Raw genomic sequence first — 6,450 nt, forward strand, 5'->3', positions numbered from 1 at the left:
ATATGAAAGGACTCAGTTGTTAGCCCTCCCCAGTAAATGTTGTGTAGCAAAATCATTACAGTAGACTTGCTTCATTTCTTGGTTGTTATATTGATCACGTTGAGTGATCTTACCCACAATAATACTCTATCTGCAACTATGGAATCTGGAACCATATTTTGATGTATGGATGTAGATTTTTGGGTTGTTTTATGGAGCAACAAATAGTACATAGATTTTTGGATTGTTTTCTTATTGGTTTGTGACGTCATTTTCACTTCTGAAGCAATAGATCCATAATTCCAGCATTAACTTATAGATTATGGAAAAATGTAACATTGAAAAGAGTTGAGAATAGATACACAATTTCCTTCTCAGGTGGGGTTGCCAAAGGTGGTTCCGGGTACTTTTCCTCCAATATCTGGGTTATAACATTGGAGTTTGGAATCCACTTATAATCAATCTTAATGACAGGAACTTTTCCTTGAGGGTTCATATGTAAAAACCTATACACCAACATCTTCAACTTAGCTCCCCCTAATTTCCCACATGAACATGGGCATAGTCTCACACTCATAATTGGTTTTAACCATAGCCATAAAGAAATGGCCGACAATGAAAATGAAAAATAATATATGGGCCTCAGAACCAAAAATTTACCAGTCAGGTTTGTTACTGGTATCAATGAACTTCATGTTGCATGGGACCTGCTTTTCCTCGAGCGATAGAAAAACCCTCTGGCTAAAGGGACCTGCTCAAAGATGTGTTCAATACATTAAGCTTTACTTCATACATTAAAATGCCTGAAATGCACTAATATAAGACAAATTGTTTGACAAATAAAGATGAAATAAAATCCAGGAAATGCAACAGATGTGTTCAATACATTAAGCTTTACTTCATACATTAAAATGCCTGAAATGCATCAATACACCACAACAAATTGTTTGACAAATAAAGATGAAATAAAAACTGAAGAAAACAGGAAATGCAAGATTGAATAGTTCTGCTAAAACAAGGGAACATGACAGGAAAAATTATTTACAGTCCCCAAGCTTGTCAGGTGCACCTGCGGCAGCCTTAACATAGACTTCCAGTGCTTCAACCATGCTCACAATTCATGTACTACCAATCTTCCTCCTCTGAAGCAAGACCCTGGATCTAACCCCTTTCTCGCCAAACAAATGGGTACCCGAGACCACAATTAAAGGCTCTACAATACAACACCAATGATTCCAGAGAGTCGCAGTGTAGATTTTTTGCTACAACGAGAGACGAAGTGGAAGCTACACTAAGCATGGATATCATAGCCATCTTTGACTTCTATAAATAGACCTCACTCTCATAGGTTTCCATCCTCCCCATTTTTATGACACTCATTAGTGGAAGATCACTCTGCACTGCAAATCCCCATATATGAAATGCAAATAACAAATGAATTCATTGTGCAATCTAATCCCCATCACATAAATGCTAAAATAAGAAACTCTGGGTTCCTTCCAGAGACTTGTCGATGTGTTTGTCTCTGAGAGACCCTCGTATGCACTGTAATGCAGCTCGCAAGAATGTTGGCAAGAAATCCAATCGTGCACCATAAGTTTTATGTCTAGTGCCATAAATTCCATGAAACATTCAAACGGACTCTCTCGGAACCTCGGCTTAAAAGGTGGGCACAGATGTCAAGTGGAGAGTGGCTTAAAAATTTGTGCACAGATGTCAAACAGACATTAAAAGGGTAGATGATCGACTGATTCAAAAGAAGGCGTATCGGCCTAATTATGTGAAACACCATGGATTAGAGCATTACCAAAGCTGGTAGCTTGGTTCACAAAGCCCCAAACATGAGGATTAGACTGTATAGTGGCTAGCTGAGGATTACACTGTATGGCTTTAATGTCGCTACATTCATATATCTATTATGTTAAACACCATGGATTACAGCATTACCAAAGCTAGTAGCCTAGTTCACAAAGCCCCAAACATGAGGATTAGACTGTATAGTGGCTAGCTTAGGATTAGATTGTATGGCTTTAATGTCGCTACATTCATATATTTAGTTGACCATGGAGGGGAGAATAGAGTTGTAGTTATTGGTCTAACAATGCTGTTACAAGGAATTATTGAGGCAGGGGAGTCTGGATTTTCTTTTGGTTGAAAGCCTCTTTAGGTGGATTACTGTAGCTATTATCACTCAGAAATTTCCTGGCTATGAAAGAAAATTACCAAGGTAACATGAAACTAATATTTCAGATTAGAAGCTAATGCTTCCAACGTAGAGAGGCACTACAACAACTAGCTTTTAATAAATACAAGGGCTAGATCTTCTGGTTTAAAAAGATGATGGTAGGGTAGCATGTGAATCCATTGGGAATGGAATCAATATTTAAGGATATCAATTAAAATTTTCAAAGACTCGTTGATATGAGCAAATGTTTTCAAAGGCAGGATAGTTGGCGATCTATCGAACATTAAATTGTTATAGTATGACTGTGGGAAGATAATTACATCTCAATTATAACAAAACATCTAACATAGGACAAATTTTGTCATAATATCACAAACACTGGTGAAAATATTTGAAACCAAAAATATAGAACATTGACTGTTGAGTTCCATACATGTATCTGTGCATTCAAATATAGAATATCAACACATCATGATTAACAGAGAAAGGAATTATTCACTAACAAACAGACAATGCAACAGTGTACCCATCCGGACTCTGAAAACACAAAACAAAAGAAAGACTACCAGAAAAAAGGCTAAGACTGTCAACACAAACCCATTTAGCGATAGATCAATAGAATGAATACTTCTCCCTATTTGAATTGCAAAGAATGTAACAATTTATTACTATAACAAAATCATTATGGTACAGAGTATATTCGCTACTCTTGCCTGAGAAGATTACCTTTTCCATGTTAGAGTTGTACATGTCCATAACGGCATCTCCATGTACAAATCACAAATCTCTTGATACACTAAAAATGAATTCATGAATGGTTAGAGAAATGGTATAAATAAGGAAAAACAATTATGTTAAACAAGAGAGGCTTACACTGTCTTCTTTATTTATAATATTTTGAATGCAAGAAATTATTCTTATACCGCAGATAATACCCATGTGCTCATACCTGAGCAGAAAATATGGTTAACGAATCTGCTTGAAATACATGTTTAAAGCACCATCCACATCTTTACTCTTGGTACTCTTTAAGGTATCAACAGCTCCAAAGACTTACCAAATACAAAGGGAAGGTTGTCATTGTGTCAACACAAAAACAAAGGAAAGACTGTCAGCACAAAACAAGGACTTTCAACACAAAATCCATTTAGCGTTACATCAATATAATGAATACCTCTGCCAGATGCAGCACTCTAGACGTGTGACCTGTAAAGCTATTTTATCTTAACCATATATGTATATTTCCATAAGGTAAACTGGTTCTGGCTAAATTAATGTGAGCAGATAATACCCCTGTGCTCATTCCTGAAGGAGGTCAATCTGCTTAACGAATATGTGTGAGATACATGTTAAAAGAACCAGCTGCATCTTTACGCTTTGTCCTCTTTAAGGTATTAGGAACTCCAAAGGCTGGCCAAAACCTAATACTCTCATCTCCTACAGCCAATGCAACGGTGTACCCATCTCGACTCTGAAAACAAAAAACAAAAGAAATGCTATCCGTAATAAGGCTATGACTGTCAGTACAAACCCATTTAGCGATAGATTAATAGAATGAATAGCTCTGCCTATTTGGATTTAAAGGAATGTAACAATTTGTTCCTACAACAAAATCATTATGGTACAGAGTATATTTGCTACTCTTACCTGAGAAGATTACCCTTTCCATGTCAGAGTTGTACATGTCCAGAATGGCATCTCCATGTACAAATCACAAACCTCTTGATACACTAAAAATGAATTCATGAATGGTTAGAGAAATGGTATAAAGAAGGAAAAATAGTTATGTTAAACAAGAGAGGCTTACAGTGTCTTCTTTATTTATAATATTTTGAATGCAAGAAATTATTCTTATACCGCAGATAATACCCATGTGCTCATACCTGAAGCAGTAAATCTACTTAACGAATCTACTTGAAATACATGTTTAACGTGCCATTCGCATCTTTACTCTTGGTACTCTTTAAGGTATCAAGAGCTCCAAAGACTTACCAAATACAAAGGAAATGGTGTCATTGTGTCAACACAAAAACAAAGGAAAGACTGTCAGCACAAAAACAAAGACTTTCAACACAAAATCCATTTAGCGTTAGATCAATACAATGAATACCTCTGCCAGATGCATCACTCTAGACATGTGACCTGTAAAGCTATCTTATCTTAACCATATATGGATATTTCCATAAGGTCAGCTGGTTCTGGCTAAATCAATGTGAGCAGATAATACCCCTGTGCTCATTCCTGAAGGAGGACAATCTACTTAGTGGATATGCATGAGATACATGTTAAAAGCACCAGCTGCATCTTTACGCTTTGTCCTCTTTAAGGTATAAAGAGCTCCAAAGACTTTCCAAAACCTAAGAGTCTCATCTCCTATAGCCAATGCAACAGTGTACCCATCTGGACTCTAAAAATACAAAACAAAAGAAAGACTGTCAGCAAAAAGGCTAAGATTGTCAGCACAAACCCATTTAGCGATAGATCAATAGAATGAATACCTCTGCCTATTTGAATTGCAAGGAATGTAACAATTTATTCCTACAACAAAATCATTATGGAACAAAGTATATTCGCTACTCTTACCTGAGAAGATTACCCTTTCCATGTCATATTTGTACATGTCCAGAACAACATCTCCATGTACAAATCACAAACCTCTTGATACACTAAAAATGAATTCATGAATGGTTAGAGAAATGGTATAAAGAAGGAAAAATAGTTACGTTAAACAAAAGAGGCTTACAGTGTCTTCTTTATTTATAAAATTTTGATTGCAAGAAATTATTCTTATATCGCAGATAATACCCATGTGCTCATACCTGAAGCGGTAAATATGCTTAACAAATCTGCTTGAAATACATGTTTAAAGGACCAGTTGATATGTAGTATTATTTCCAACCAGAATGCAATAAAATAGCTAGAAAGTACTAAATATCTATGTCCTCTTACATAATTAAACCAATTCTCAAAAATATTTAGATGAAGACAAGTTGTCTAAAGTCGTTCCTAGTGCATACAAAAGGCTAGGAAATCTTGACCAGACTTTTCTTGAAGCATACAATTTTTGGACGTCTAGAATAGTATGTTAAAATTTCACTACATGGAAAACAAACCTGCAAACTTAAGGAACTCTCAAAACTACTTCTGTATGCTAGATCTAAAATCTCAAATGCTAACTAAAAACTAACAGCAAAAGAAAACAATTTACAGCATTCAAAAAATCATCTCTATTTGTCTTTATTAGCATGGGAAAGGAAAAACAGTGCACACACTCTCTAGTAAACTAAATGGATAACAAAAATAGCAGGGACACCTTAACTAGTGCATCCTAATCAAACCCTAATTCTACTCTAGGGAAGTGTACCTAGGCTACATGCACTAGGTGCTTGTAATATATCACCTCAACTATGGAATATTGTGCCCTATCTAAGCGTGATCCACATGGAATTCTAATTTTAGAACTCTGGTAAACTAAATGAATGATAGAAGTAGTAGGGACACATTAACTAGTGCATCCTAATCAAACCGTCATTCTACTCTAGGGAAGTGTACACAGGCTACATGCAGCATATGCTTATAATAGATAACCTCACCTGTGGAATAGTGTGGCCTAGCTAAGTCTGATCCACATGGCATTCTAATTTTTGAACTAAATTGGACAGAAAAAACAAATCTAAGGATGGCACATGCATTTTTTAGCAAATTTGCAGCAACCCCAGCTCAACCATATATTAGCAGCCAAGTTGGACACTAAATTGGTGTCTGACCCCCCCTTGTTTGTGAGACAAGGGATCTCATCCACACAACGATTTGCCTACTAAAGTCTACCATACATGTTAGGGAACCTATCTACTTTTTGTACATTGACGAATCAACCAAATCTGACTTTGAATCTATTGAAAACTTCAAAATATGTATCATAAAAGTAGCCTAGGGTTTATTGTCCAGTATCCAAAACTTCTTCAAAATCTCAATTGCTTACTTATCCGTGTTTGAGGACCAGCTCACCTCAACTCAGCCAAACCTCCAAGACCAAGAAATAACACATGAGGTTGGGGTCCTTCATGTCAACTTCACTTGCTAGTTTCTTATTGTACCATGGGATAGAATTTTTTAAACTAATTGTTAGGACCAGGTAATCTACATACAACAGAAACATAAGCATATCAAATTTATCATAATCAAACAAATAATAAAAGTTAGGACTTGCAATGGTCTTAGTGATGCCCATAATCTGTAAGTACTCATAAATCCATGAGTACCAAGCACATGGAGGCTGCTCTAGC

The 6,450-nt window shown here is 36.1% G+C and overlaps 1 pseudogene; it reads right to left on the reverse strand.

Annotated features, from left to right (window-relative positions):
- Window positions 1-292: 292 nt before the first annotated feature.
- Window positions 293-1,293, reverse strand: LOC149224344 (glutathione S-transferase DHAR3, chloroplastic pseudogene; annotated as a pseudogene).
- Window positions 1,294-6,450: the final 5,157 nt, after the last annotated feature.

Source organism: Pinus tabuliformis, chromosome Q (assembly GCF_031772625.1).
Source record: "Pinus tabuliformis cultivar Carrire ecotype Pingquan chromosome Q, CPIR1, whole genome shotgun sequence".
Lineage (NCBI taxonomy): Eukaryota > Viridiplantae > Streptophyta > Pinopsida > Pinales > Pinaceae > Pinus > Pinus tabuliformis.